At 42.5% G+C, this 21,663-nt stretch overlaps 1 long non-coding RNA gene across 3 annotated transcripts in view; it reads left to right on the top strand.

The window, feature by feature from the left end:
- LOC138809867 (uncharacterized) overlaps positions 1-21,663 on the top strand; it is a 48,203-nt gene that overhangs the window by 18,850 nt on the left and 7,690 nt on the right. For all 3 annotated transcript variants that reach the window (XR_011366961.1, XR_011366962.1, XR_011366963.1), the window contains 3 exons: positions 9,246-9,349; positions 11,114-11,293; positions 14,763-15,118. This is a non-coding gene — a long non-coding RNA (uncharacterized lncRNA). The remainder of the gene's footprint in view (positions 1-9,245; positions 9,350-11,113; positions 11,294-14,762; positions 15,119-21,663) is intronic.

Here is a 21,663-nt window from a genome sequence, read left to right as displayed (position 1 = left end):
AATCCTAGCTACTCAGGAGGCTGAGATCTGAGGATCACAGTTCAAAGCCAGCCTGGGCTGGAAAGTCCATGAGGTTCTTATCTCCAAATAACCACCAGAAAACTGGACATGGCACTGTGGCTCAAGTGGTAGAGCTCTAGCCTTGAGTTGAAGAGCTCAGGGACAGCATCTAGGCCCAGGGCTCAAGCCCCACAACCGCAAAAAAGAAAAAGAAGAAAAAAAAACACTGTGATAGACTGGAGAAATGTGAGAGAGAAGAAAAGAAAGCTAATAAATAGGATATGAATGAGTTGAATTCAATCTGCCAAAAATCTCTGAGAGCTACATGAATCTTGCCTCAAGTCTGCCGCATTGGGGAGTCAGAAGACTGGGTGTCCAGCCCACCCCTGCCTCACTGGTACAGATAACTTTTGGATCCTTCCCATAGCATTATGGAAGACCTGCAGCGGATGCAGGGAGGAGAAAGCAGAAGGCTGTGGATGACCTTTGCGGCAAGCAGGGGCTGTGGGCACAGTGTTGGCAGTGTCTGGTGTAGGAGAGTGACAAGAGATGAAATCGGAGAAGACAAGGTCCAGAGCGTGGGGATAGCAAGAACTTTGGCTTTGGTTTTCAGTAAAATGGCAAGCGGTTGAAGAGTTGGAGCAACGAGGTCTGATGACCATTTTTAAATACAAATGATATAACTGCAGTCAGGGAAGATAATGCAGAAGGGAGACTGGGAACAGGAAAGCAGTTAGGAGCTCATTCAGTAAGGTAGGCAAGAGAAGATGGCAGCGTGGCACAGGGTGACAGTTGACTTCTGGATATGTGCTGAAGGGAAGCTGGACAGAATTCACTAATAGTTGGATATAGGGCATGAGAGAAAGAGAAGAGTTAAGACAGCTCTGGGGTTTCTGGCTTGAGAAGTTGAGAAAACAGATGTCCACTGAGATGAGGTGAGCTTAAGGAATCTGTCAGACAGTTGGACTGCTCATGTTAAATTAAATAAGTGAAAACTCATTGGCCCAAGGCAGGAGCAAACTGCAATCTAATTTAGTACAGAAACAAACTACAAAATTAACTTAGGAGTATCTGTTTGTGTAACAGGCAGTCAGATTTCAGCCAATCACAAGCAGCTAAGCTCCAGCCAATCACAGGCAGCTGACTGGTCAGACCATATCCAGATAAGGCAGATGGGTGGCTGTATCCATATAAGCTGTTTCTGAACTTTCTGTCCTGTTTCTGTTTATACTCACTGTCCACCTGTCAGAATGGAGTTCCATGACACTCTCCTGCTTCTGAGCACTGCCCAATTTGTGAATGGACCCTTGTTCAGATAAACTCTGTTAAATTTAATTTGTCAAAGAAATGTTAATACCTATTCAATACCTGCTTTGAGACATTGACCAGACAGTGGCCTGACTCATGGTGTGGGCCAATTCCTTCCTCCACAGCCTGGAATCGTTTCTGTCTTAGTGTGATCTCCATGAAGTCCATTCATCCTCATCTCATACTTCTGAGTATGTACAAGTGTTGTTGTTTTCCTCCTCCTCCTCCTCCTCCTCCTCCTCCTCCTCCTCCTCCTCCTCCTCCTCCTCCTCCTCCTCCTCCTCCTCCTCCTCCTCCTGCTCCTCCTCCTCCTCCTCCTCTTCCTCCTCCTCCTCCTCCTCCTTCTCCTCCTCCTCCTCCTCCTCCTCCTCCTCCCTTCTTTGCCACTAAATTAACAGGTGAAAAAGATGGTAGAAAGTACCCCATGCTTGGAACTGACTACTTAAATGCCTCCCCTCCTCTTCAACTCCTTTCCAGAACCATTTGGACTAAAGCAGAAATACTTGCTAAACATTGAGTCACCGTGCAGTGAAGTTCATCAGCTCTTCTGTCTCTGTTCCCTTTTAACCTCATCAAGCAAACTGAGGACAAAGATTCTCAAGTATCTCGGTTCAGGGAAGAAAATACCTGGAACAACAGAAACAAGTTTTTATTCCCCTATTATTCCTCTAATGTTAGTGTCTGCACACAGTACATTTATTTCTTGCCCACGTCACAGTCAGTGCTAGTCAGGCCTCCCTCCATGTGGTGACTCGAGGATCCAGGCTCCTCCCATTGCCTATCTCCATTGCAGAGGCCTTTCCTTCTAGCATTTCCTACATCACATTTCATGGCTGCATCTAGAAGTGGCATGAATCACTTCTGCCCACTTTCTATAAGAATCTGTTCCACCTAACTGCAAATGTGGCTGGGGAATTTGATCTTCCTATGTGTCCGAACAGAAGAGACAGGATTGGTGGGCAGTTAGCTCATCTCTGCTACAAACAGTTGACCCCTCCTAGTAAGTGAATATACCTGGCTCTCTTCTCTTAGGAGCATTTTAATGTGCTTTCACTTTGCAATGTGTGGTAGCTTCCAGGGAATCAAAAGGATAAAGTTTATGAATTTGCAAAGTTGAGACCAAACCTTGCAGACCCCAAAGTACAGTCAACTCATGAAAGTCCACACTCAGTACTTGGACCACTGGCCCCTGGATCTTCAAGAAAAGAGCAAGTGTATCACTTATGATCTGATTAGTGTGTCAACGAAACATGTCCTAAACTTAGTTATGTCTAGACTCTCTTTTCCTAGTAAGCTGGAATCTACTGCTGTCACTGGTACTCATATCTACAGAGGTAGTTGAAATCTAGGGATGCAAAAGAGAAAGAGGGAAAGAAAAGGAAGGAACGAGTTGGGGCAGGAAAACAGGGTAAAGGCAAGGGTTGAGCTAAAGAGTGACAATAAACATAAGAGTACATTCGAGAAAGGAAGAGAAGTGGAAAGAGAAAGTCAGTAAGAAAAGAAGGATGGGAGGGTGAGTACATGGGAGCAGCGGGATGAATGGGGAAGGGACGTGGAGAGAAGAGCTGCAGCTGGGAAAGAGGGAAGGTCCTTTAAGAGATACACTAGCAGCAGCTGTTGGCAGGTGGAGAAGGCAGAGCTGTTACTAAGCTCTGATTGGGCGCCTGCTCGGAGCCCTTGCTCCATTGGCTGAGCAAAGCAGCTCTCAGCTCCCACCCTGGGAAGAGTTGAGCTGGGAGGATGGGAGAGAATGACTGGGAAAGGGGGCGGGAGAGGAGAGGGAAAGCAGAGGGACAGAAGGGTAGGAAAAGCTGCAGACAGAGCACACCAGCCCTCCTTAGCCTCCTGGGCTAAGTGCTTCCCTCAGGCAGACAGCCAAGCTTTCACTTCTGCTTCCATTTGGAATGAACACACTGGCTCCACTAAGAGACCATAGGGCAACTAAGCCTGGGTGGACTGTCTTTTTCTCTTTTGGTGGGTCATGGGGCTTGAACTCTGGGCCTGGGCACTGTTGCTAAGCTCTTCAGCTCAAGACAGCACTCTACTACTTGAGCCACAAGGCCACTTCCAGTTTTCTGGTGGTTTATTGGAGATAAGAGTCTCCCAGACTTTTCTGCCCAGGCTGGCTTTGAACTGTGATCCTCAGATCTCAGGCTCCTGAGTAGCTAGGATTATAGGCATGAGCCACCGGCACCTGGCTTGGTCTGTCTTTTATAAGGTTCTTTTTAGACTTTTCAAAATGGATTTGACTTTGTAGATCATCAAAATCCAGTGGTTCCCAGAGAAAACAGGGAAGGTGAACAGACCTGAAAGAAACCAGCATCTGCAACATCCTAGGCAGGTGAGCAGAGGTGGTTCCCAGCCTAACCCCTCACCAGGTTCACAGGGAGTGGAGCTGGCACACTTCCCCTGGTGTATGTTTCCCTCCTCTGTGGGCTTTTCTAGGATGTTAATGTCCTCCAACTCTTTGTCCACTTGTTCTTTTGAAGTCTTCTTTCCTCCCTACTACTCATTCCTTCAGTGGTTTTTCTCCTTCCTTTCTGTACTCCCAAGATTCTCTGCTTTTGTAGCCAAATAATTTGGGTTTCCACACAGAATACCAGCAACATCTTCATTACTTTACATTTACCATGTGCCTTTGGATTTACTGTCATCTGTGCCTTCTCCTAAAGAAAGCATCATTCAGATAACCAGTGTTGGGTGAGACACACACACACAGGCTAATTGTGTAGACTTGGGATGGGATGTGTACTACCAACCTTCCAGTGGTCCACTTATTGCCACCAAATCTCCAATGGTGGGAAATGATCTAACAGGTGTCATGCCCCCATCTCCTAGCAACTCATGGCCCACACTCAAGGCCTTACAAGCTTAGGAAGCCTATCACTCACCCAGAACCTGTGAAACAGGAGGCCATGGAAAACTGAAGACAAGTCCATTCTTCTGCAGAGATTTCGTGCCTTGCACCCCCCTCAAGTCAGAAGTGGCTGCTAGAAATCACATAGAGAGCCTGACCTGACATGTCTCTTGAAGAATATTGGAAGCTAGTACTATCTAATACACATCTGAGAGACATAAAAGTAAAAGGCCTGAGGAGACAGAGCAGAGGTAGAGGCCTCCCCAGAGTGTGTGTAATTATAGTGACGGTGTTTTCCAGTGGATCAAATGTGTGACATGTTGGAAGGAAGTGAGCTAACATGGCGAGCATTGTCTGGCAGGATGAATGCACTCAGCAGAGGGTGGATCCGAAAGCCGAGGACCAGAATGTTAGGAGCAGCTATTGGGAGACTCCAACTCTTGATTCATTGGAACAGCAATGGAAGGTTTTAAGGGGGAAAAAAAATCTCAGAGAAACCCCAGAAATAAACTTGGGAGAAAGAATCTGCATGAAAATTCTGCCAAGATCGGAAGCCAATAACATCTGAGCTATGAGAAAATATACCTGTTCCACAGTGCCTTCTCTCACCTCCCCTGAGCTAGAAATTGCAGCTGCCAATGATGCAAGCAAGGGGCAGTGGAGAAAGCTAGCCATCCTGCCTTGTCCTGGACTACAGGCACTGCAGAGCTTGGGGTAGGACAGCAAAGCTCTAGATGACATCAGTTCTTACATGGAACCAGACATATGAGCTATGAAAAGAAATCTGTTCTAGTGATTAAGAGGAGCAGAAAAAAAAAGCCTTAAAACCTGCTCTAGATATCCTGGCTCTAGGGTAAAAAAAAAAAATAACCCACCACAGACTTAAAGGACAAAGGGCAGCTGAGTCTCCCTCATTCAGTATAATGAGTATGTATATAAATATGCAGTGATGGATAGATAGTTGAAGATAGAAGAACATACTCAAGCATCCATTGACCCAAGATAATGTATGTAGATGAGGTAGCCTTATGTTATCATTTATGTGTGGTTTCTTATGACCAGTTTGGTCTTCTACAGCCAGTAATCTGGATACTGTCCTCCTTCCAGATTGTGGTTTGCCATCAGGAACTCTGCTAGGGAGCAGGAGGTGTCTTGGCCATGGGTTTATAATCCATACCATAAGGCATCCCCTAAAGCATTGAAAAGCATGCTTTTCTGCTTAGGAATATGTTCTGTACAAAAAGAGAAGTCTCTAGTAGAACCAAATGGGCATAGTCTAGTACTAAGATACATTATTTTAAATCACAAGCTCCATTTCTATTTAAAAAGAGGAATATCTAGATATCTTTTTTTCCACTCCAGAGGTTCCCAAGTGCATGAAAACCATCTTAGCACGTTGTTAAAACGCAGGTTCCTAGGCCTTCTTCTCAGCACATCCAATAGTCCTGAGGCAGGCTTTGGTGCTGTGCATTTTAATAGGCACCCTAAGTAACTCTGATGGCTTTCACAATTTAAGAAAAATAATTTTAATTACTATCTACCACAATACCATCCACTGTTCATTCTAACCCTTTGTTTTTCCCTGGACTTGAAGGGAACAAAATTTTTAAGTTTAAACTCACATTTTGAAACTAACATACTGAAACTTTTCTTAAAGTTATTAAGCTCTATTAGTTATGCAAAGGGAATTTTACTCCCCCACCCTTTGCTCCCTCTTCTCTAAACAGTTCTACCAGGTTTCATGGTGGTATGCATGCACATAAAGTACTTCACTGTTATGAATCTCCTCCATCCACCCTCCCTTCCCCCACAGGCACTTGACCCCCAACTGTTTTACTTTCCTGTCATATTTTTAGGGTATATTAGTTGTACAATTTACATAGGTTTCACCACAGCATTTCACAGGTAGATATATTATAATTTTCCAAGATTAACCTCTTTTACTGCTCTCTTTCACCATTTCCCATTACCCCCTATTGCTTAACAGTTTTAAGTATGGTAGTTCTTCAAAAAAGTAAATGTAGATTTACTTTATGACCCCTCTATACTACTCTTGGGCATGCTTATGAAGGAGTGTAAAACCATATATAAGAAACATACTTATATTCCTGTGTTTACTGCACTTCTGGGCACAAAAGCCGAATGGTAGGATCAGCAAAAGTCCCAACAATTGGTGAATGGATAAAGCAAATATGGCGCATTGCATATAAACTATGGACTATTACTCAACCATAAAGAAAAGTGAAATTGTGCCATTCATGGGGAAATGGATGGAATTGGAGATCATCATGTTGAATAAGATAAGCCAAGTTCAAAGTGCCAAATATCCCATGTTTTTTGCTCATTTGCAGAATCCAGATTAACACACACACACACACACACACACACACACACACACACACACACACACACACACACACACACGCATATCATGATTGTGACTGTGGAATTGTTTAGGAGACTGAGGGAGAAAGGAGGAAAAGAGAATGATGGAGAATGAGCAGCAATGCAATACATTATGTAGATGGCATAAGGAAACTCACTAATGTCATCACATTTTGAAAGACCTTTGACTTAGCAACTTTGCCAGATATCAAACTTACTATCGCTTCTCTCATCTAGTATATTGATTCTAATTACCCGCCTTCTTATTAAAAAGAATACCAATTTGCTCTTTTAGTAGTTCCTCTTCCTCAGGTCACAGGAACAAATAAAATGACGGTATAACCTGTACATTGGGGTGGCTTCCCCACCAGATGCTTTGCACCAATCAATAACAAACACACTGAAGTTTCTTCACTAAACACTTTCCAAAGCTGAGATCACACACTCGGGATTAAATACAAGTCTGCTTCGGATGCAGCTGCTGTAAGAGCTCGAGGTTTACAAAATCTAAGCCATCCCAGTCCACTTAATTGGAATTTAACAAGATTTTTAAGCAGATAAGGTAATTTCTTCACACATTCAGAGATAATCAGAAACAGATGTGTCTAGAATAGTCAAAAATCAACAGGGAGGAAATCCTTCCAGTTCAAGGATTTAATCAAAGGCCCCAGTCAATGACCTTTAAGGGTCTGTTCTTCCAAGATTCTGCCATTTGTTTTTCATGGTTAAATTTCTTCTTGGCTTTGGTCCATCCTTCCAGCCTGTTGTGAACATTTGGAGTCTTGGTTTTGTCTTCTGTCATATTAGCTATTTCCCTGACTTTGATTCATCCTCCAGTTTGATTTACAGAGCTATAAAGAGGTTCTTTCAAAGCTGATGATAGCAACCCAGATGAAGAAAGATCTGTAAATTCATTGCAGTGAATTAGACCCATTCTACAAACAACACATTGTCCCACTTGTGTGGGGAATCTTGATAGACAGCTATAATTACACAGAAAAGGAGGGTAGCAGCACTATTCCCTATAGATAAAGATATACATAAATGAGTAGAAGTTAGGATCAACATGGGAGATAGGGGGAAAAAGAGAAGGCAGCAAGATGGAGTCTGAGGAAGGACCATGGAAGACACTATAATGATCATGAACAATGACATTAAGCTACTTTTTCTGAGCACTGACCTCATGTCCATCACTCCATAGATTCTATGTAGGCATTATCAATCTCTGCAACTCCATATAGGAAAGAACTACTGGCCTACAATTTCTGAAGTCAAGTGGCTTGCATTTGAATCTTGATGTTAGCTATTGTAGCCCAAGACGAGCTACAGATATTTGAATATTCTGCATTTGAAAATGATGGAAGGCTGGGTGTTGTGGCTCATGCTTGTAATCCCAGCTGTGTAATAGAGAATGATCATGATTACAGCATCTGGAGTCAGTCTAGGCCAAGAGTCACAGAAAACCACATCTCAGCAAAATAAATTGATCATGCTGGTGTATACCTATGGTCCTAGTTAAGGGAGGCTGCAGGTAGGAAGACTGAAGTTCTACACTAGGCAGGCAAAATGTAAGACCTTCTTTAGAAAATAAAGCAAAAACAAAGGTAGAGTCATGGTTCAAGTGGTAGAGTGCCTACCTAGCAAGTGTGGAGCCCTGTTATGTCCTCAAAAGTTCTGTACTGCCCAAGTACTGAAAAAGAAAAGATGAAGATGTAATGTACCACTCATGGGAAAGGGAACTGTCACTGCTGGGACAAGTAAACCCCCAGACCTCAGCATATGCATTAAAGGTTTACTTTACACATACAATAGGCTCCATGGACCTCTGTAGGGCAACCTTCCACATGAACATCTGGAGATCCATGTTTCCTTTATTTGGGATTCTGCTAGCTGCTAGGTACAGATGGGACATTTCAGGGGCCAATAAGGACATGAAGTCACATCCTTAGCCATAAGGGAAACAGAAATCACATGTGCTCTGAAATCGCATCTCACTGGAGTCAAAATGGCAATCATCAAGAAAGCAACAAACAAATGCTGACAAAAATACAGTGATAAACACTCATACACTGTTGTTGGTAAATGTAAACTAGTGCAGCCACTGTGGAAATCAGTATGGTGTCTTAGGAAAACTGAAAACAGAACTGCTAAGGGATCCTTCTCTACCACTCCTGGTTTATAGCCAAAGGAATGTAAGCCAGCCTACAATGGAGACTCTTGTGTTACCATGTTTATTTGCAGCACAATTTATAATAGCCAGGTCACACAACCATCCCATCAACAGATGAATGAATAAAGAAAATGTGCTATATGTACATAATGCAGTATAATGAGCTATAAAGAAGAATGAAACATGTCATCTGCAGGAAAATGGATAGAACTGGAGATCATCATGTTAAGTAGAATAAGCCAGATGCAGAAACACAAACATATGTTTTCTCTCCTATGCTGCATCTAGATCAATAAAGCAAAGCCAACATGAAAACAAGAAAAAGGACCATTGTGGAGAATGGAGGCCAAGAGGCCAGAGATGTGAATGTTATCAAAATACATAGTATGCAAATATGAGCATGTCATAATGAAACCCATTAGCAAGGGCATTTTGGGTTGTGGCTGGGTGAAATAGCTATGGATGTAAAGGTGACCCACTTTCTGTGACACTTGGAACCCAGTCATACAGTGTGTCTAATTTCAGGCCTGCTGGGAAATGGAATCTCTCCAGAAAGAAAGGGAAATGGATTGGGGCACTTCCTCGGTTGTTGCAAGTATGGACTTCAATCCATGAGCTGCTTCAAACATGTAAGTGCTGGGTATGTGACAGCGAGAACCACAGCCTCTGTTGTACTGGTGCCTCAGGTGCTGTCTTAACTCTTCACTTCAGAGTTCTTCAGCCATGCTTGGGACTGGGGGATGAAGGGTTCCATTCTCTTTGCTCTTTGTCACCATTAGTAACCTTCAGGCATCAGGATTGACCCTGGTCTATGGCTGCCAATCCCAGAGCCTTCTCTAAGCCTAGAGATTACAGGGTCCACACCCAGTAGAGATGAGAAGGGAGCTCGACATGAAGAGGAAGGGTGAGTCAGGACTGAGGGCCTAGCAGAGTCCCGAGCTGTAGCTGTCCTAATATGCCCTTCATTGAGCCTAAGGAAAAACCACACAACTTCCAAGTGAAAGTTCATGATTGAGATTTTATCTCTATGTAATCACATTATTAACATTATTAACACTTGAACAAGCAACTTAGTCTTCTCCCTTCTTATCTCCCAAAACATAGTTTGGTTGAAATGTTTGGAAAAGAATTAGGTAGAGTCTCTGATGATAGTAGTACAGGGTTTTATTCTCTATCTTAAATTGCAATTTCTTACATTATAGAACAAATTGAACTATGACTTTTGTTTTACAGTTTATGAAAGGGATAGAATAAAGCGAGAAAGTCAATCATAGCATAATGTACTAAGATCAAAGAGATCATTTGAATTCCAGCTTTTTATCTTACTAGCTTTGTGACTTTGGATAAGTTATTTAATGACTCAAAACTTTGGGACCCATCTTCATATAGAAAATGAAGATGACCACATACTTATATTGAAGAGTCGTTTTACATGGCACTGGGCAACGGTAAGCTCAATAAATAGTAATTTTGTCTGGATGGGCACAACCTATAATTCCAACTACACAGAAAGGGAAGATAAAGGATCACAGTCCAAGGCTGGCCCATCTCAACAAATAAGCAAGGAAGGCATGGTGGTTCAAACAAGGTACATGACAGGTCATAGATGCTTCAGTGATGGGAAGTGCGGGGTATGTGACAGTGATTACCACAGCCTCTGTTGTACTGGTGTCAGCTGCCACCTCAGGTCCTAACTGTCTTAACTTTTCACTTCAGAGTTCCACAGACTGTCAGTCTTTGGATCATGGTCTGAGGCCCCCAAAATGAGCAAAAGTAAGAGGGGGCTGGGGATATGACTCACGTGCTAAAGTGGGTATCTAATCAGCTTAGAGCAAAGGTGAGTTCAAACACCAGTGTCCTAGAGGTGTGGTGAGGGAAGGGAGAGAGAGAGGGAAGGAAGAGGGAGAGAAGAAGAGATGAAGAGAGAGATTGAGACTGGGGGGGGGGATACTAAGAATATGAGCCTAAGGCAGAATTTTCTCTTCTCTCTGGAGACCTCTATTCTCATTCAGGGTTTTACACTGATTAGATGAGTCCCACCCACATTGCAGAGTTAACTCTGCTTAATTGAAGTTGATTGATTTAAATGTTAATCTCATCCTATAAAACATTTTTTTTCTTTTCTTTTTTATTGTGAAAATACTGTACAGAGGGATTCAAAATACATGGGCAAGGTTATGAGTACATATCAAGCATTGTTGCCTCCTCCTTTGTTTCCCCTTCTCATCCTTTCCCATTCCCCCATCCCCCTCTCTTCTCCTCCCACCCCCCCGCCAAAGTTGTAAAGTTCATTTTTCGACATAATGTCTTGTACATCTCATTGTTGTAATGGGTCCACCTGTATCCCTATTTAAATGATTTGTTTTTTCCCCTTCCCCCCACATTTTTTCCAGCTGCACCAAGTATGGTGTTTCTCTAACTATCTTGATACTACAGCTTAGCCAAGTTGACATAGAAATGACTCATCACAAAGAATATGAATGATATCAGATTTAAGAATAAGATAAGAGATGTTGCTGATCAAGACAAGACTGGAATGTGGAGAAACCCTCTGGATTCCATCAGATTCTGAGGTTAGTAGTTGCTCTGTTGACTGTGGGGTTTCTGCTGGAGCCTGCACTGATAAAATAGCACAGAAGAGCTCACCTCCACCTCTGAAAGAGCTATTATTTCAGCAAATGGTAGACCCTGTGCAAGTAACCATCTCAATACAGCAGATTCTTGATCTTGATGCTCTGGTCAATGAAAAGGTGGGGAAATCCTTCCTCCCTCTTAAATAGCAGAATAGACTCTTTAGTGATAAGAAATATCAGTTATTTTTCATGCTTTCACCTTCCTCTATTTATGAACCTGGGTCAAAGGCATGTATTGCATTGAGATCAGTTTGATTATTTACTTTATTTTTGAAGCTTCATTTACTCAACATAATAGAATTCTCATTTGGTCATATTCTCTCCTTCACTAATAAGCCGGAGGCCTATTCACATCCATTCTGTCCTTGGCCAGAATCCTTGGAGAGTAGCCTGGGACATACCTAGTGGTAAGCCACCTGCTCTGGGTTGAGGGTGGATCTATTCTAGTCATAGGCTTTGTGATCTGGACAAAGGAATTGAGTATGTGCTTGTCAAATTGTCAGGCAAAACTAAATTTGGCGGGCCAGCTGAGTTCTAGCAGAAAATCGTGCAAAATAAGGGTTAGCAACTGGGGGAAAATTGGTCCATAGGAAAAGCAATTGGATGAAGCTCAGTAGGAATTACATGACTGTAGAATTCTAACTTGAGGACTCAAACGAGCTATGTGACCTTGTAGAAAGCACTCAGAAACAAAATAGAGGTCAAAAGGGTCTCCAAGAAAGAGCTAATCCCCTCCCTCCATGTTTTATATGCATTAGAAAAGATTTTTTCCAATTTTAGTAGGTTATGGTTCTTGGAGTCTACCTCTGCTAAGTGAACTTTCTATCACCACTATCAGAATTACCTGAAAGTGCCCCTCCAGACCCCCTGATTTCTGTTCACCCCCTCACTATACCTCACACTGCTGACCTGTCTGAGTCCTAGCTTCTGAATTTTCAGCATCTTGCCAACAGGATCTTCTCTTGCATTCTCTGAATTTTCAGGGGGCAGTGATAGCTACTGGACCATAATTGATGACCAGCAGGTTCTGATTGAGTAATGAGAGGAAGGAATGCCACATGTTTTCATGGGTAGTCCTTTCTTGTATCTGCAGGGGAGGGTCCAGGTTCTAGAACCTTCTAAGAGTGTCCAAAATCATCAGATACTCGTCACTTCTAGATGATGGTCCCTTATTTACATAATACACATTCTCTCGTGTCCTTTAAATCCCCTCTAGATTAGTTGTAATTTTAATATGATATAAATAGTCATACTGTATTATTTAGGGGATGTGTTCAGTACAGATGTAATTGTCATAGGCCTGATGCCATTTTTGACGTGTGCTTGATTGGAACCATGGATGAAGATGTAGAAGGCCAACTTTCCAATGGTAATTTTCTCTCCCCCATCCAATTCTCAATACACAATCTCATTCAGCAACTCTGTAAAAATTGTGAAGGGTGAAGTGCTGCTGTGGCTCAAGTGGTAGAGCGCTAGCCTTGAGCTGAAGAGCTGAGGCCCAGAGTTCAAGTCCCACGACAGAAAAAAAATATTGTGAAGGGCAGAAAGTGAACACACAGTTATCCAGGGAGAAAAATGCTTTGTACCTACATACTTTATAACTGAAGAAACTCAAGATTTGCATTGGCTTTGTTCTAAAGCCACATTGCAGTAAGCTTGTGTTCAACTGAAATACTAAAGTAGTTACAAATGCAACTTTTCTGCCTAACTACAGCTCTTCTGTTCTTCATATATGTAATTGATCTTGAATTAAAATATAGGACTTCAGGCTTTAGGGTTTGTTTGCTTTTGGAAGTCCAATCAAAATTACTTTGAATTTGATGCTGCCATGATTACATTAGCAGTCCTTCCTGGCTTCAGGTCATGGGCAAAATTGATATGCATATACTTTCAGTTTTTATCCTACTCTTTGGCATGGCAATTTCTTTGAAAGGACTTAGACAAGGCTGAAGCTCCAGTGTTAACTTCTTTGTTCCATGCTGAGCCAGATTTACTCATAAAACATAAGGGTAGTAAATTGGGCACTGGTGGCTCATGCCTGCTATACTAGTTACTCAAGAGGCTGAGATCTGAGGCTCATGGTTTGAAGCCAATCTAGGTAGAAAAGTATATGAGATTCTTATCTCCAGTTAATCTGCAAAAAGCAGGAAGTGAAGGTATGGTTCAAGTAATAGAGCAACAGGTTGAGTGAAAAAGCCAAGTGAGAACTTGAGGTCATGAGTTCAAGCTCTAATACTGGCACAAAAAATTAATTAAAACTTATGGGTAGCAACCCTAAGCAGAAAATATACTTCGAAGTACTACCCAGTATCTCTTATGTCACCATCTGATCCAGATACATCTTTACCTTTTTAAATGTCTTGAAGTACAGATGATGTTTAAAAATGCACAGGCACTATAAAATTGGACAGCCACGTATTCTATTAAAATATAAGTAAAACAAGGCTTGAACCCAGGACCTGGGTACTGCCCCTGAGCTTTTCCTCTCATAGCTAGTACTCTACCACTTGAGTCACAGCACCACCTCCCGCTTTTTCTGAGTAGTTAATTAGAGATAAGAGTCTCATGGACTTTCATGCCTAAGGTGGCTTTGAATTGGGATCTTCAGGTCTCAGCCTCCTGAGTAGCTAGGATGACGGGCATGAGTCACCAACGCCCAGGCTGAAGTCACATTTCTTTAAGGATACATGGATAAATTTATTTAGCTTTTTGAAGTTCGTTAGCGTGTATCTGTAGCCCCTAGCTCTATCAGCCAGAATGCCCTCCATCCAGACCTGAACTCCACCCTGCCCTTCACAGAAGAGAACTCTGAAGGAGAAAATGTGACCCTGGGTAGGAGGGAACCCGAAGAAAGTAACCCCAAAGACACGCGGACAGAAGTTAAGTAGAAGGAAAGATTTATTGCCAGCAGAGCTCACAAGCCCAAGTTCTCAAGAGGACAGGGAGAACATGGCGCCGTCTGGCTCTTTGGAGGCCTCTTTATAGTGGAGGCCGGAAGTGGGCGGTGCCTCACCTACTGCGCAGGCGCTGCCCGCTAGGGCAGAGATTAGGTCTGTGAGCTGGGCGGGCATGTCCTTGCAAAACCGTCCAGCAGGTGTCTCCAGTATAGCTCTGCCCAGACCTAGCTGTGGAAGCAAGAGTACCTCCCCCCACTGGCCCCAGCGTTACAGAGATGAACCTGGAGAGCGGCAGGTGCCACATCGCTCCCACTCCACCGGGAGGGAGGTAGCCCCTTTGATTACCCTCCTTGTAACCCTCCTTCTTGATATGATGGTGTCCGCGTGGTCCTCTGGGATGCCGGCCTACAAAGTGAACTGCAATAAGCATGGCAGAGCGTCTTGGATTTTCCACTTAAGAGTTGGTATTCAGACTAATTATTCTTCCTTCGTATTTTTCCCGATTCTACAAGATGAGGCAGTGGAATAGATTTTGCTTGGCCAGAATGTTTTCAACCATTAAACACAGCACGGGGTGAGAATCTGCTCATCTTCATCTCCGAATGCTTCATACTTGTCCTGGAGTTGACTCAGAGATTCTTTGAACTCTCATCTTTTGATACTGAACACACAAAGACCCTGAGTGATAACCCATGGTTCCAGGAGGCCAAGATGATTGTCCCAAGATGCCAAAGGTTTGGAAGAAGGCATAGATCAGCCTTGGAGATGGAGTTCACCGCTGACACTCACTCCTTTCCTGAAAATTCTTCAGATTGTTCTTCCTAGTAGAAGGTGGCCAAATACAGGGCAAGTGGAAAATATCCTAGTGGTAAGAATTTTCCTGTTACTCCTTCAATCCCTGTTCAGGATGTAAACCTTGGAATTGGTGGAAGCTATCCATATTCTTGTCTTCATGATGAGTCTAGTTGTGAGCTCAATTAAATTTTTTTTTCTTTTTTTAGTTATCCTAAAGGTGATGAACAGGGGGGTTACAGTTACAAAAGTAAGACAATGAGTACATTTCTTTTTAAACATTGTTACTCCCTTCCTCATTTTCTCCAGCTTACCATTCTCCATTTCTTTCCCCCCCCCCCCACAAGTTGTAAAGTTCATTTCCAACATAGTGTCTAGTAAGTATCATAGTTCAATAAAATGAAATTTAAAAAGAGCCTAAGGTTTAGAGAGGCTTTGTCTTTTCTACTGGAAGCTCTGGAACTCCTCAAGTCCTTTCAAAAAGGAACTGCTAACATATTTCAGACAAGAATACCAAAGTTTGTGGTAAAGGTAACTTGATATAGTCTACTTACCTCCTTTTGTAGATAAGGAAATTGAAGCCAGCCAGAGAGGTTTAATGACATGCCCCAGGTCACACAGTGAGCCAAGAATGAGCTAGTCCTTGAGCCCAGGACTTTTAAGTTCTGGACTCTCTCCATTGTAACAAGCTGCTGTTCCTTTTGCCCAGGAGTAATAGTTTCTCTCCTAGTTTCTATTTCTGCCCTTCCTAATTTAAATATTTTTTTCTTCCTCAACAGTAGTGAAAGATAATGTGATTTGAATAATTCTGGCTTCTGTTAGTATCATGCCACATTTTCTAACAGTGGGGATATTTAGCTAGTCAATTCAGACACAGAGAAGTAGATCATAGAGAGAGGTGTTGAGGCACAGGGGTAATACAGTAAAAAAAACATGAGATGGAGGTTGACCACCAATGGAGAGGTTCGGCCCTGCATGTTATTGCTGAGAAGCCAGAATAATCCCCGGATGTATTTATAGAAGGATGGCATGAGAAGCCCAGGAAGCAATCATTAGACTGAAATCTATATTAGTCAGATTGCTATTGAATATGCTATGCAGTGTGTTGCACTTGGAAAAACAGAGAGCCCAGAGTGAGGAACAAAGCAGTAGGAAATCACAACTTAGAGTCAGAGTTAAGGAATCTGGACTGCTGAAGGCAGCTGAAATGGTTGCTGAAGGTCACTGTCTTCACAGATTCCATCCCTTGTCTGGTTGGCTAAACAAGTAGTGGGAAAGCAGGTTAGATGGAAGGGGAACTAAGTCAGAAATTTCTCCAACCTGCTGGCCCCACTACACAGGATTTTAGTACCAGTTCTGCCTCCTGCTTTCCAGTCAAGGTGAAGATACCTTACCTAAGGTCACTCTCTGTGCAGATGTGGACCTTACGGAGTCCGTGCTTATGGATGGCTTCCCTTCCTGGGTACGTTGCTTACTCCCTATGCTAGTTTTAAGGACTGTGAAAGCCAAGTGGTGTAACAGCCTGTGACTGTCACAGGTGTGGGACCAGAACCACACATACACCGTAACTGTCTGATGGCCTCCACCTGGCTTCTCAATTTGTTTTCAGCTCTATGTGAAAGGCTTTCAAACTCAGCCTTCACCCAAAACCATGTGGACATCTAAACCACTACTATCTTACCCTGTCTTTGAATGGTCTTAGGCAGCACACGTTAAACATGAGGGGATCTAGCACAAAGGCACTCAACAATAACTTCCAGAAGGCAAAATAGGGTATTCTTCTTACAGGAGATGTAGTTTGCATAGGCATTTCATATTTTGAGGAAAGGTAGTGATTATTGAAAAACAATTCTTTTTTGTGTGTGCCTTTTTTTTTGCTCTTCTATAGATTTTTTAAGCCTATTTTAATCTCTCTACCAAAAGGAAAGGATATACAATATGTCAACATTGGGATCCGTTGCTGTGTTCTTGCAGGCCAATGACTGTAAGTAGAAAAGGTGCAGAGTTGGTTTCCCCTATTTCTCATCACAAGAATTGTATGCATGTGGAAGGAAGCAGAGGGAGATACAAAGAGCCTGCACCTCAAGAGCAATGGGAGAACATCAAGAAACGAAGTGTCCTGGACTGATATCAATGGCTGCTTTTTCCTTAGGAGTGTGGGTTTGGTTTGCTGTGTCTGGCCCCACAGTTTCATTCTTTAGGAAACAGTTCTGGGGCGCTCATGACCAAGGAACTGCTAAATGTTACAGAAAATGGCCCCAAGTCTGTGCCATCAGAGTTGCTGAAGGTCAAATATGCCAATACAAAGAGGCTAGGAGCGGTCAGGAGCACAGGCTTTGTGGCTAGACAGAGTTGAGTTGAAATGCGGTCCTTATGAATCCCCTTTCTCAGCTCAGCGTGAGCCTCAACTGTGTCTACAGGCAATACTCAGAGACATATTGGAATAGACCTAAGAGTCCACACACCTTCCAAACATAGCTAGGATCCTTTTAGGTTCAAACTACACATATAATTCATGCTTTATCTTGTGCATTCTTCTTCTCCAACTCTCAGAGATGGACCTTGATTATTTTAAGAACTGTATGGTGTTTATTATGTGGCCATATTTATTTCTGTAGCTTCTAAGAATGAGGGTCAAGTTGCTCATGAATATCCTTGCACAATTCTCTGTATATATGAATCTAGATGCAGCAAAATTCCCAAGCAGAAAGTTTCTTCGAATGCCTTTATAATTATAACATTGTCTCAATGGTTGTATAAAGAGCCGGCAGCTCCTCACCCACGGAAGGTGCCCAGGAAGGCATCTCTCTGGCAAGGCACTCTGAAAGAAGGACGACAGGCCAGTTGGAGAAAGTACTACAAATGTCCTTTCTTTCATTCTTCCACAAAGCACAGTTGGTGCTATTTTAGGGGTCCTCTGGTGCTGACTCGACGGATGAGGAGCACACACTAGTGCTTTTCTCACAGGGGACATCTGTCAGAATCTAAGCATATTTTTGGTAACTCACTGACTTGTTCCCAGCATTTCCAGGGGAAATGGCTTCTCTCTCCAGTAACCCATTTTGCGCTCAATATTCAGCTGTCTCTTCATCCCCAGGTCTGTTCTGAAACCCATTTTGAAATTCCTATTGGCTCTTAGAGAAAACTGTGGGATGCAAATCCCTCAAAGTATGGTCTCAGGCTCTGTTATTTAGACAGATATATGCATAAAACATAGTTTTCATCTTTAATATTTACTATTTAAGGTTGAATTTGTTATGGGAGGTTTCAGACATGGATAAAAAATGGAGAAAATAGTACTTCCCTAACGCAGCTTCAGTAATTACCGATCACAAGCCATCGTGTTACCCATACCCTACTAATTCCCCTCCTCCCATATTATTTTGAGGCAAATTCTAGACATCATTGCACCCAGTAACTTATCATTTCTTTTATATTTTTCATGTCTTCCTTTAAATTATAACTTTGTTTCAAAAAAGGCCATATTTACAGTATTATTTACCCATACCACTAAAATAACACACAGTAAATTTTAATATAATCTATGCAGTCAGTGTTCAGATTTCCAGTTGTCTCGTAAAACTTTACCATGATTTTTTTTTTAAATGTCAGAGAAGCACATATTCAGGTTCTGAAAAATTGAGTTCAAACCTCACATTTGTCCTTTCTCCTTGTTCAGCTTTTTACTAATTCAGTCAATTCCTATTGCTTCTGCTTCTTACAATTTTAGGGCTGGAAAGACAAATGAATCTAACCACCTTCAGTTGATGCTGCTGATGAAAAGAAAGGAACAGGAAAATAAAAAAGCCCACCGCAATAATTGAAAGCAGGGTCAACATTTGTATGATGCCTATATTTTAGTGACCAGATCAATAATTGTCCACTGAATTTAATAAATGTTACAAAATCACTCTACTCTTACCCCAATGAAAGAAATATGTTAGGGTCAGATGATTCTTATCTTTTCCACTTGTTAGATAAGTGCTTTAAAAAAAAGTCAACGTAAGAGCTGCTTTCAATTTTAGGCACTTTTTTTTTTTTTTTTGGTTGTGCTGGGATTTAAACCCAAGGCCTGGTGAAGGTAAAAAAGCTGATTATCATTGAGCTATACCCACAGAACCCAGACACACAAACTTAATATAGTACTTGTTTACAACCCATTAATATTCCTTTAAAATAAACTCATGTTATTTAGGAGACTAGAAATGGGAAAGGGAGAAAGGGGGAAAGGAAGATTTGTCATGGAAAGGTATCATTGTGCAAATGATGCTCTTGGTAGTTCTACTGTCCCACAAAACAGTGGACACAGACAAAAATTATGAAGTGTCATAAAGTTGCTGTTAGAAAGATGAGAATCTATGGACAGCTCTAAATCATACCTAATATTTTTCCTAGTGAACTTTCATTAGCAGCAAATTTCTCTTTTGGAAAAAAAATCTATTTTTGATCAAACTTTAGAAGACAAGGTAAAAGAAAAGAAAGTAGCTCTTTTCTGTTTCTATAGCAAATAGCTAAGCAGATTTTTAGAGTGATACTTCACAAAGAAAATTAGGTTATTGGGCTTATGGTTTTGGAGAGTGGAAGTTTAAGAGCACAGTGCTAGCATCTGGTTGGCATCCGGTGAGGCCCCAGGCTGACAGACTGATTTTATGACAAAGCTGGTTCCCTGAGAACCCATAACTCCTTTATTTCATCCATCTGGGGATGAATTCATCCATCCATGTAAGTTCTGCCCCTAAAATTTAAACCCCTTTCCAAAGGTCTTATCTCCAAATGTCATTAACATATAAATTTAGGAACTAAGTTTCCAATACATGATATGTGTGGGCCACACTCAACACACAGTAAGCTAAACAAACACATATATTGACAGGAAAATGAAAATGTTACTAAAAATTTGGGAAAAGCTTAAAAAATACCACTGTTAATATCTTTTCCTTGAAGTGTGCCTGTGTGGGGATAGGGGTGGGCTGAAGTGAGGAGAAACAGCAGTATGAAGGGATGTCCTCCGTACCCAGGATCTGAAGGGGCTGGGTTTATGCTGTTCTGACATCTGTGGGGAACCAGTTCTGTCCTTCATCCAAATGCAAGTGTCCACGGCGCTGTTCAAAGGTCACAGGCCAAGACTCTGCTGCTTCCTGAGGGCTTATTAGGATAGTGAGCCAATAGGAGAGAGAGAAAAGAGAGAGAGAGGGGGGGGAGAGAGAGAGGGGGAGAGAGAGAGAGAGAGAGAGAGAGAGAGAGAGAGAGAGAGAGAGAGAGAAGAAAGAGAGGGGGGAGGGGGAGGAGGCAGGGAGAGATAAGCAGAGACAGAGACAGAGGAGGAAGAGAGAGAGTCTTTATGTGTGTGCAGGGGCAGGAGGAGTTTTCACCCAGAAGGCCTAGATGAATGGATGTGTGGAGCGATGCGTGATTAGGGCCCTCAGTGATCTAGACTGGTCCAGAGCAAACAGATGAAGATTCACCATTCCCTTAGCAACCAGCTAACGGGCAGAATGGTTACTTGGCAATTTCCATAGATTCTGTCTCTTCTTCCTGTACATGCTGTTTCCCAACTGCACTACCCACAATGGCTCTTCTTTCTTCTTTAACAAGCCTACGGGACCCTGAGTGAGGAAATAAAGGAAAATGAGGAAAAAGAAGCGATTGCAAACATGGGGAAGGAGAAAACATTTTAAGCGTCCGTGGGAAATCATGCTTAAATGACTGCTTACTACTTGTGACAGGAACAGGGTCAGGTGAGAAGAAGAGCAGCGCTAAGCATCACACAGTTCGTTTGTTCGTAGAGGGGCAGGCAGAATGCATTCCCATTTTCATTGTTGTCCTCCATGCCTCCTTTTTCAGAGGCTCTATTAACTTGCCTGTGTGGTCCTGGCCGGTGAAAGCCTTACTTTCTTTTATTCACTGATAGCGCACACATATACTACCTTCCCACCATGTGCCAGGCAATGTGCTAGCCCTGGGCCTGCAAAGTCAAACACACAGAGCCCCTGCCCTCATGGAATGTTTGAGTTCACTGGAGGAAACTGAAAACATATAAATGAGCAAGCAAACCAAGTAGCGTGAGTTGGCATAAATAGAAAGAAAGGAAGAGAGAGAGAGAGGAGGGGGGGGAGTGAGAGGGAGAGAGAAAGAAAGAAAGAAAAGAAAGAAAGAAAGAAAAGAAAGAAAGAAAGAAAGAAAGAAAGGAGAAAGCAAGCAAACAAACAAGCACTTCAAAGCAAGAGCCTGAGATGAAGACTAAGAGAAAAGGACCTCTTGCTTTTGATTGGGGGAGTCATGGCTGGTCTCCTGAGGAAGTGTCATCCATGCCATGATAGGAAAGGTGTTGGGAGGGAGGGAAAGCTGGAGATGGTGCTCAGAAGCAGGGGAGTCAGGGTCACCACTCCACACTGCAGAAGGAACTGGAATTAGCCCCAAGGGGCTTCAGACTAGAGTAGATGGAGAGATGACCAAGAGGTATTCAGAAGAGGCAGGTGAGGATCTATAGAAAATTTCAGAGGAAATAGAGCCTTGGCTGAGCCCAGAGGAGGATATGCTTAGGAAAGGAACACAAAGGTGCAATGCCTGTGTGCCTCTGATCATATAAAATGTTATTTACCGAAATGAACTCCAGGAAAT

Source organism: Dipodomys merriami, unplaced genomic scaffold (assembly GCF_024711535.1).
Source record: "Dipodomys merriami isolate MVZ:Mamm:240054 unplaced genomic scaffold, mDipMer1.0.p SCAF_5, whole genome shotgun sequence".
NCBI lineage: Eukaryota > Metazoa > Chordata > Mammalia > Rodentia > Heteromyidae > Dipodomys > Dipodomys merriami.
The sequence above is the reverse complement of the archived record's forward strand: the minus strand, read 5'-3'. Positions and strand labels throughout refer to the sequence as shown.